This window comes from Castor canadensis, chromosome 12 (genome assembly GCF_047511655.1).
Source record: "Castor canadensis chromosome 12, mCasCan1.hap1v2, whole genome shotgun sequence".
Taxonomy (NCBI): domain Eukaryota; kingdom Metazoa; phylum Chordata; class Mammalia; order Rodentia; family Castoridae; genus Castor; species Castor canadensis.
Genome location: NC_133397.1, coordinates 112045370 through 112055737, shown reverse-complemented (window position 1 = coordinate 112055737; position 10368 = coordinate 112045370). Strand labels below are relative to the sequence as shown.

General features: G+C 43.8%; 1 long non-coding RNA gene across 1 annotated transcript; it reads left to right on the top strand.

Moving 5' to 3' along the window:
- Positions 1-439: 439 nt before the first annotated feature.
- LOC141414932 (uncharacterized) lies at positions 440-6938 on the top strand. The gene is made up of 3 exons (XR_012439940.1): positions 440-934; positions 2877-2996; positions 6141-6938. It is a non-coding gene; the product is annotated as an uncharacterized lncRNA (long non-coding RNA).
- Positions 6939-10368: the final 3430 nt, after the last annotated feature.

Sequence of the window (10368 nt, the reverse complement as noted above, 5' to 3'; positions counted from 1 at the left end):
TTTCTAAATGTGGCATGTTGACAGGTGACTCTGTGTTAGCCCCACTCCTCAGCCCCACTTCTCAACTCCTGGTTGAGAAGACTAGTTCCTAGAAGATCTGGCCCAGAAGGAGGGAGACTGGTCTTCCCTTACAAGCATGCAGCTTCCACTGCCTAGGAGAGCTTGCAGGAACTTGGAAGTGAGTAGTTGTTATTGAGGCTCAATTTCATGTCTCAGGGAGTGCTTTCAATTAGCATATCCAGAATTTGCAGAAGAGAGGGAAGCCAGAGAAATGCCCCATTGACTAGGCTGAATTCAGTGTGCTGGCCTGTAAGTGAATCTAACTCCAAGCCATTTAGGATGAGCTTGGGGACACTCAGCCAGGCTAAGCCGCACATCCTCAGTTCCATCCAACTTGGCTGAGCTTGACTTTGAAGTGTGGAAGTTGCCTTGCTCCCAGTTTGGCTGACTACTTATATGGCCAACATTTGGGTCAGTCTGTCCTTCCTTCTTAGCTTGCCCAGCTTCCGCACTGATACAAATGACGATTTTTCTCTCTCTCTCTCTTTTCCCTCTTGGTTTCAGGGATGCTCAATTGAATTCCCAAGCATCACATTAGTTTTGGCTAAAACTTGCCTTCTTCACAGCCTCAAGGATCCTAACTCAGCTCAGGACCTTCCCCTAGGTGCCTAGGCTGAATACCAGTAAATATCCATCCAGTCACCCAGGATGGTTGCCATGCCATTTTCTCTTCACTCAATTTGTCTCTTTTGTTTCCTCAAATCCTTGTGCAGCCATGAACTCTTCCCAATATCACCAGGGCAGGAATTAGCCTGAGGGTCAACTGGTATTTCATCCTGGACCATCTCTCTTCTCTCTGCACCACGGGAAGATAGCACCCAGGACCACAACTCCTGGCTACAACCTCTCCCTAGATACTTACCTAGGGATATGGGTAAGTAGCTTACCTGCTCTGTGCCTCAGTTTCCTTGTCTAACAAATTGAGATGATAGTTATCTAAGATTTGCTATAAGAATTCAATGAAAACACATGCAAATAGCTTAGAAGAGTGTTTACCACATAATATACACTCAGAGTTAGCTATCATCATCATTATTGCTATGTTACTAAAGTCTATTCACCTGTGTGACCAGGGTCACACTCAATAATAATTGAATGAAAGAATAAATGAATGAATGTTATTTTTAAGCTAATTCTTCCAAAGATGTTACCCTTACCAGGAAAATGTAAATTTAAGAGGAGAAATGTATGTTGATGTTGATTCTGATGCTTTACACGTAAATGGCTAATGGCATGATTCCTTCTACCTTCCTGCATATTGAATCTGACAGTTTCTAGAAACACAGATAGCTCCAATGTCCTGGTCAGTAGCTCATGATTATTTTCCCTAGGGTTAAATCATAATAAAACCTTAGAAAGAACAAGCAAAGCAATAAAGGAGACAAAGGAAACTGCTAGCTATAGAGGCAGTATTTCCTGGGTCCTCTCTGGGCACAGACTGTATAGGAGTTGAAGCTATAAGCTCAGTTGGGCTCATTCACTGTAAGACTGGGAGGGAGAGTGTGGGGAGCAGATTAAAGCCTATGAGAACTGGACACAAGCAAGGCGAGATGCAGTTAATTGCTTTTACCTGTAGGCCAAGATAGGCACAGCCCCTGCCATGAAACAGGGAAAGGCAGAACAGCTGCTTCTCCTAAGTTGCGTTCAGAGAAGCAGAAACACAGAGAAGCCCCTTCCAGTGGCTCCACCCTGTTTGCTGCTATAAAAGACCCCTGAAGGAGGAAGAGGGCCTTTTGCCTTTTGGGGCTTTACTTTGGGCTTTTGGACTTTTTGCTTGGCTTTTGGCTTTTTGCTCTGGGGGGCTTTTTGCCTTTGAATATTGGGAAGAAGCTTTTACTTTAGGCCTTTTGGTGTGGGAAGCTTTTGGAAGGGAAAAGAATTGCTGAAGGGAAAATGGTAAAGGGAAAATGCCCAAGAGGGCTGATAGAAAGTCTGCACTGAGAACTTTAACATAGGCTTCAGAAAGCAAAGCTGAGAAAGAACTTCATAATAGGCCTTAGGAAAGCTGAAGCTAAAGAAAAGCCGAAGAGAGCACGGGACAGTGCACAGTGCAAGTCTAAGGACCGAGACTAAGAGTTGTGCATATGCAGGTCATAGGCAGCTGTTTGCAAGTTTGTAGAACAGAGGCTTTGAGAGAGCTAAAGAGAGATGGGACAGTGCAAGCCTGGGGGCAAAAGACTTCAAGAGCAATTAAGCTAAAGATAAGCTAAGAGCAAACATAGGACAGTAGGAGCCTAAGGAAAGAGGTTTTAAGCAAGGTTTTAAAGAGGGCTATAGAAGCAAGGTTTTAAAGAACTGCAAGGAATCGCTTCTCGGCCTTTTGGCTAAGATCAAGTGTAGTAAGAACTGCAAGGAGTAAGGCCTTAAAGAATCAAGATAGAGAAGAGAAGCAATGAGGGTTGTGCGTCTCCAGCTGAGTGTATGACACACCTCACCCCAACTTTCTGTCTGTCTGTCTATCCTATGTCTTTTCTAAAATCTCCAGTCGCCCCCAGTTAAGCCCAGTTAGGTCCAATAATAACCAAAGAGCTAGAGAGAGAAAACCTGGCTCCAGCAAGGGAGTGAGTGTGAGAAACAGCGCCCCCTTCAGGAGAGCACTGCAGTGAGCTGACTTTGGACACTGCCACAAGGAGGCTCCTTCTAGACACAGGCGCTAGACTCTCTTGGAGAGAGCTCTGTCCCCTTCTACACCTCACAAGAGGTTTCTGGTAATGGATGTTTTATCCAAATGTTGCTGGAAGTCTCTGCTATGAACTGACTGTGAGTGATCGTGACAGAATCTCAATAGGAAATAAAGTTATTTGTTTCCAACTCAGAGTCAAGGGGTGAACGAAGGCCTGAAAACTGCAACAGCACCTCTCTGTATCATACCCTGCCACCAACAGTCTACCTTTACGGACATCATCCCATATGCTTCTCACAGCACATGAGTGACGGTGGGACCTTTACTTTTTCTTTCTTTCTTTGTTTTGGTATTCATTAAAAATATATTCCTTTTTAAAAAAACTTAAAAATTTTTATTAGCATGTAATAGTTGTACAGGTCAATTCATTTTGATATTTACATATGTGCCTACAATATATCTCGTTATATTTACCCCCTTTATCATTCTCCCTCTTCCCTCCTCTCTCTTCTTAGAACAATTTCAACAAGTTTCAGTCTTCTGTTTTCATATATGTATACAAAATATATCCACCATATTCACCCTCATTCCCCCTTTCCTTGTGTCTACCCATCTTCCACTGGCACCCACCCCCTGAAAAGACCTAAAATATATTCTTTATTTTCACATGGCTCAACCAAATGTCACCAGTTCCATGAGTAAACTTTCAGAGATATTTTATGCAAATATAAGCAAATATATGCATATATTCTCTTCACCCCTTACATAGATGGAAAGCTATGTTATACACTGTTAAGCACCTTCCATTTTTTTCACTTAATATATTTTGGAGCTTATTCTACATCAGAATACATATGATTATATAATTCTTTGTGGTGGCTACATTGGATTATCTTACAGAAATTATTTAGCAAGCTCACTTATGCTGTTTCCAATTGTTAACCTTTATAAATAAAGCTGTACTGAATATCTGGACCAAGTATATCTGTAGAATGTGGGCAAGTACATTGGAAGATGAGTCTCTAAGAGGAATTGCTTGGTCAAAGGCATTACCATTTATAAACTTGATAGTTTTTTTTTTTGATAAATTGACTTCCATAGATAGTCTCCCTTTCTTTTAGAGATGACAAAATTTGAGCTTCAAGAGGGTAAGCGACTTAACTAGTCATACAGACTCTAAATAAAACAATTACAATGAGAACTAAGGCTTTTTGGTTCTGGGCCTGATCCTATCTGGTCAGCGGGCTCAAAGAAATCAGGAGCATCTAAGGAACATCATACAGATTGCTGAACTATAACAAAATCTACAACTTAACATATTTAAGGTTAAGTTATGCACTGTGACTTCAACTTTGGGAAAGCCACAACCCCTACCCTCAATCCCTTACTCCTCTGAGCCTAGGCCCTGCCTTTCTCTTCTTGGCCCTTTCTAGGAACTCCAGCCCTGCTGGGAACACACCCCACCTCTGGACAGATTCCAGAACCTCTACCCAGATCTCCTAGAAAGGGAGAGAGACAAATAAAAAAGCAATTTTGGTTTAGCATGGCAGAATAAGGATGTGTTACAAGAGGTACAATGAGAACATGGGACGGACTTCTGGTTGGCAGAGGCTTTCTGGAAGAGGAGGCATGTAAGGTGACATTAGATAATCTAAAAATACCTTTGTAACTTTGACTATGATGTCTCTCTTCTTCAACTCTCACTATTTCCCATCCCAACCTTTTAGCAAAGTTATTCATGAGCAGCAAAATGAAGTGCTTTGTGGAATGGTATAGTTGGAATAATAATAAAATAAAGGCTCCTTAGTTCCCTCTGTATTCTAGGCACTGTGATTTCTGGCTCAGCCATTGACTGGTAGTGTGACCTTGGGCAGGTGACAACTCCCATGAGTGAGTTAGTGGTCATTAGTAAAATAAAAATGCTGCCCAGGTGATCCCCAGCTCCCCACCAATTCTCTATCTCTTTCAAGATCACAGAAGCCTCTGCTGGAGAATGGTGGATAAGGAAGTATACCAGGCATCAGGGAAAGAAAGCAAAAGAGCTAGTTAATCCTCAAACTAGCAAATCTGCTTGGGACACATGCCATTTTGAGAGACATGTTGCTGTGTCACAAATAATAATAGTGACAATACTTTATAGTTGCATTTTTCCAAAGTAACTTCATGTGTTCTTCATAATAATGGTATGAAGGATGAAGTTAGGGAAGTTAGTCTCTTTTGGGAGTGGGGAAAGTGAGGCAGATCTAAGGTAGTCTACTCAGTCCAAGTCCCATGGTGAGGCATGGAGTGCATCCTGGGGTAGACCCAGGACATCTGCCCTGATACATGACTGGCTTTGAGATCCTACACAGAAGGCAAAATTTTGACTGGGAGCATTCAAAGACCCCATGACCTCCAGAACCCTGTACTTAGATGGCCATTGTGGTGCTGCCCCATCTCCCTCACCAACCTCTCAGCAGCATCTCCATGAGCACTGGTACCAGGCCTTTATTTCCACAGAATGAGTCTAATGGGTGGTTTTGGTGATTCTGTGCCAGTCGATCTGGCTGCTGGGACTGCTTGGGCCTTTGACTCGGCTGTGATCATACTGCTGCCTGGCTTCAGTGACTGTGCTGGGCTTCCTTGATTCCCTGCCTCAATCCCTTACTCCTCTGAGCCTAGGCCCTGCCTTTCTCTTCTTGGCCCTTTCTAGGAACTCCAGCCCTGCTGGGAACACACCCCACCTCTGGACAGATTCCAGAACCTCTACCCAGATCTCCTTTGCTATGTTCTGTTCAACACCTATGTGCTGGACCTCCCTATGCTGCTCACCTCAGGATAGCTTGCTGGCTCCCATGCACATTTGCCAGATCCTTTGCCTGCTGAGTTGCCCATCTCCCACTGAAATGGGAGTTTACCCCTGAGTTTCTCAAGCACCACAATAGGTAACGTCCTAATTTTAGGCCCAGTCTGGATGATGTTGTGATCTGGTTGTGTAGATTCTAAGCTCTATTTTGACAGCACCTCCCATCTACCCCCACATACACACAAAATTGGAAGCCAAGAAGCTTAGCCTGGAGAAACTTTCTTATCCCAGCCCTTCTCCCACCCTATTGGGCCACCTCTGAAAGCACTTCTAGGTTTCTTTTTCTTGCAGGCATGAATAAGAACACAGTGATTTGGGGTCCCTTGAGGAAAGGCTCTGTCTGAAAACAGACGTGATTACTATTTCCATCACCTTTATAATCCTTTAATCACACATTTGCAGCAGGGAGCCTGTCCAGGGTAAGTCCATTTATACAAACAAGAGGAAAAAGGAGACTTGGTACTGTATGTCAATCATGCTGAATGGAAACTAGGAATTGCTCCATTTTGTGAGCAGAAAAATGAATAATAGAAGCATTTATCTTCAAATGGGTAACATTCAAGTTGCTGTGCACATGATGAAGACTTCCTCAAAGACATAACACCTTTCCAGGGCCAACAAGGATGCTGGCCTGAGGTCCTGGCCCTCAGTGGAAGATGTGGAAGGATCTCTGAACAGCCACCTGCCAAGAACAAAGACTCTCCCATGCCTCTTGCTTTTGTATCCTGGAAATATTAATTTAGAAGCTTGTCTTCCTGTCATGAATGGGTTAAGGAGTCTAAGGGAGCTTCCAAAACAAACATGGGGTTGTTTTTCCTTTGAGATGGGGTGATAGGGAAGCAAACAGGGGTTGGGGCTATAGAAGGGAAAGGAAATGCTCTTCCAAGTCTTCTCCAAGTGAAAGGGAGGCGGCCTTGGTGACAGTGCAGCTGCCCAGGCCACTTTAAGAAGGGCATCTCAGCTTGAGAAACATCCCCAAACTTTCTCAATTTTGGATGATTCTCAATTTTTCTTTCCAGAGAACTGGTCTACCTGAACATAAGAACCACTTTCCTGGTTCCTGGTTCGAACACAGCATTATCATTTGCTTTTGTTACTTAACAGACCACCCCCAGAACACAACAGCATGTAAGACTAAGCATTTATTTAGTTCGTCACCTGCGGGCACTGATCTTGTCCAGGCTCTACATCACGGATCTCTCATCCTCCTATGGGACTAGTGGGGATGTCAAAAGTACCTGGAAATGAGCAGAAAAATGCAATGCTTCTTAGAATCTAGGTTAGCACAGTCACATGGCCAAAGACACAGCTAAGAAGTGGGGAAAGGTACTCCACTCCTTTCTGCACAGAACTGCAAATTCTCAAGCCAGGGGCATAACTAGAGAAGGCTGAAAAATGTAGGCTAATGATGCATCCTGCAGTTCTCAGAAAAATGTCAAAGGTGAGGTCCCTCCCCTGCAGCTCTTGTAGACAGCTCTCTCTCACCATCCCTCTGTGGTGATGGAGGACCCTTTGAGGGAAGACCCAAACATCCAAAGTAACTTGGTCTCCTGACTCCTTCCCCATCTTTCCTGTAGTGGTTAGCACATGTAAGCACATAATGGAAAGACAAAGAGTTTGCATGGGCTCAAATGATTACGTCAATCTTGGGAGTGGTTAGGTCTTCAGGTGTCGTCATTTTCATGTCTGAAATTTCCCTGGGAAAACCAAGCAGCCAGAGGAACACACAGCAAGCAGCAGCAAAAAAAAAAAAAAGGGAACCACTAGGTCATATGCCCACGTTACTGCTAAATGAGAAGAATGAACCAGACAAACAAATAATGTCCCCAGCATCGAACAAAGGCCAGAGCACAGAGCTTAGATCTTGTAAATAATTTGAACAGAGATTTCAGAGAATTTTGATAAAAGAATGTGGCCTTGCCAGACTCCTAGACTCTTCAAACTAATAGGTCCCAAACACAGGCTATTGAGTTTCCATCAGTGCCAGTGGCTGTGAACTAGGCTGTAGTTACAGTAGCTCTCCTGGTTTTCCAAAAATCTGTGCATGAAACTCCCTTCCCAGCCCTACTGTCGTCCCCATCCCCTAAATTAAATAAACCTTTGTTGTTTTGTTCCCTGCCATAAAGCATAGTATTTCACAATGTCTTCTTTACTAGAGGTTACCAAAAGAAAGCTAAATTGGGTTTTGGTCAGCTGCTCATGACTTGTCCCTATTACCCTAACTCATTTTCAGTGGCGTTTCAACACTTCGGTAATGAGTTAGCTCTACTGTTTCTGGCACAAAGAAAAGAGGGTTTAAATTAATTTTCAGCAAGGGATACTATTGGTCCAGGCAACTTCCCTCCCACTGTGTTAACATCAATGTCTTGTCTCGTTAAATGCTGATAAACAAGTGTAACACTCTAAAAAGCCACAGATTGGCTTATTGACACCAACAACAACTCTGTCAGTTGTTCTTTGTTTCCCAAATCCCTGTTTTCCGGGCATACGGTGGTTATACAAAACGGGGACTGTAATGGAACACCGGAAAGAGGAAATGGTATTGCCATCTGGATCCCCTGGCTGCTCATTTTTTTCTTTTTCTGTCTGATTTACATCTAATAGTAGATTGCTGGAATTGGGTCTCTCCACCCCTGGAGTTCATTTGGAGTGCATGTATTCATGACTGCTCCACAGAGGGCATGGGCCCACTGTTCTGTCCTCCCCAGCTTTTTCAAGGAATGACCCCATTAGCTAAACTGGCTGCCCAAGGCAGCCTTTGCCATGTCAGCAAATCAGACTGGGGAGGACAAAATTACTGGTGGTCCTTCATAGGCTGCTGGGACCTCAGGATCCTGGGACACAGGAGAGCAAGCAACAACGAGCTTGCCAGCCCATAGGATGACTGAATGATTGGTTTTACTGGGTTAAGGCAGGAGACACCAGCACGCAAAACAGCACCTTCACTGAAAGATCAGGAAGCACATCCCCCACATACACCGAATAAAGATGGTTACAGCTGAGACCAGTGGCTGGTAGGTGGCACATGGTCAGTGTCACAAGGGCTCTCTTGCCAAACCTCTCCTTGTGATCCCAGGAACAGAATACACAGCAACCTGGTCACCTGGGACAGGTTCAGGTACCTCCAGAGACAGAGGGATGAGTGAGATGGCTCATTCTTTTAATGTGGAGATTTCATAATTTTTCTGGTATTCAAAAATCACACACTATTTTTTCAAGTTCCCATTTTAAGAACTTCTATAGGAGATCTCTTCTGTAAAAGTCTTCCATGGCATAGCAGTGTTATCAGTGATCAGCAGAGTCAACAATAGGAAAAGGATATGAAAACAACATTGCAGGGTGCTGATCTCTGGGAAGATAGCTTTCCTGCCCTGACCAATAATGTCCCTCACACAGCATGACAGGGGAAAGTGCCCCCATGCTCTTCCAGCTTTTCTTAGAGACATAAAGACCAAAAGAGACAGGAAATTGCATTAACCATATGTGAATGTGTGAGTGTATGCCCACACATCAGGCATTGGATAATAGAGGAGGCTGGAATGGAGGGGGAAGGAGGGGAAAGAAGCTGGCAAAAAACAAAGTTTGGCCCACTTGCTCTGATGGTGTCTTCTTTTGAAATTTTCCTTTGCAGGTTCTTGCTCAGCATTGGATGACTCCAGGGACCACTCGCTTCTCCTATCTACTTTTAATCCATAAGTAATCCCATCTAGTCTTCTGGGTATAATATCTGACTCTCCTACATCTCCATATTATTTAGTTTTTCGTCACCGTGACAAATGTCTGAGAGAAAACAAGAGAGGAAGGACTTATGACTTACAGTTTCAGAGGTTTCACTCCATTATGGTGGGGAGGGGTCAAGGCAGAACAGAGCAGCTTATGTCATGGCAGACAGGAAGCAGAGAGAGAGAGGATGCCTGTGCTGAGGGCTTTCTCCTTTTTCTCCTTTTATTGAATGTGTGGCCCACATTCAAGACAGTTTTTCCCCCTTAGTTGATCCTCTCTGGAAATGCCCCTAGAGACACACCCAGAGGTGTACTTTATAAATCTTTTAGGCGCTGCTCAATCCAATCAAGTTGACAATCAAGATTAACTGTCATAGTCACCTTCATTGAACCTATCTCTCAACTTTATCAGAAGCCTACTGGAGATCTCAAACTCAACATGTTCCCACACTAACTCCTGATTTCTCCCTCTGAACCTACAGCCTTTCCTGTCTCTGTAAGTGGCAACTCCATTTTGCCAAGATATTTAAATCAAAATCCTGAGTGTTCCTTTGATTCTCTTTCTTCCATACTTCATCTGCATCCAACCCATCAGCAAATCTTATTGACTCTACCTTCAAAATATATCAGAATCTTGCTACCTCAGTCCCTGCTATCCCTGTCCGTGTCACCAAGACCAATCTCTTAACTGATCTTCCTTGAACCAGTCTTGCAGTATCCATTATAGTCAATTCTTCAGTCGTCATTGTGCTCCTTTGAAAGTCCATTATCAGATATGTTACTCCCTCGTTCAAAATCCTCTCTTGAGAAAAAGTCCAAGTCCTTACATGGCCTCCAACATCACACAAAACCTGGTCCTGTGGACTTCATGGCCTTCTCCCCTCATTCTTTCCCTCTTGCTCACTTCCTTCCAACATGCTGGCCTCCTTGATTTTCCCCAAGTCTGCTATGCACACATCTGCCTCAGTTACCTTTGCAATTGCTGTTCTTTCTGCAGAGAATGATTTCCTGAGGGCAAGGCAAGGCTTATCCCCCTCAACTATTTTGCTAAGCCCTTCCCTGACATCATATAATGATGCTCTCTTCACCCCTAGAACTGACAGTCCTTATACCCATTT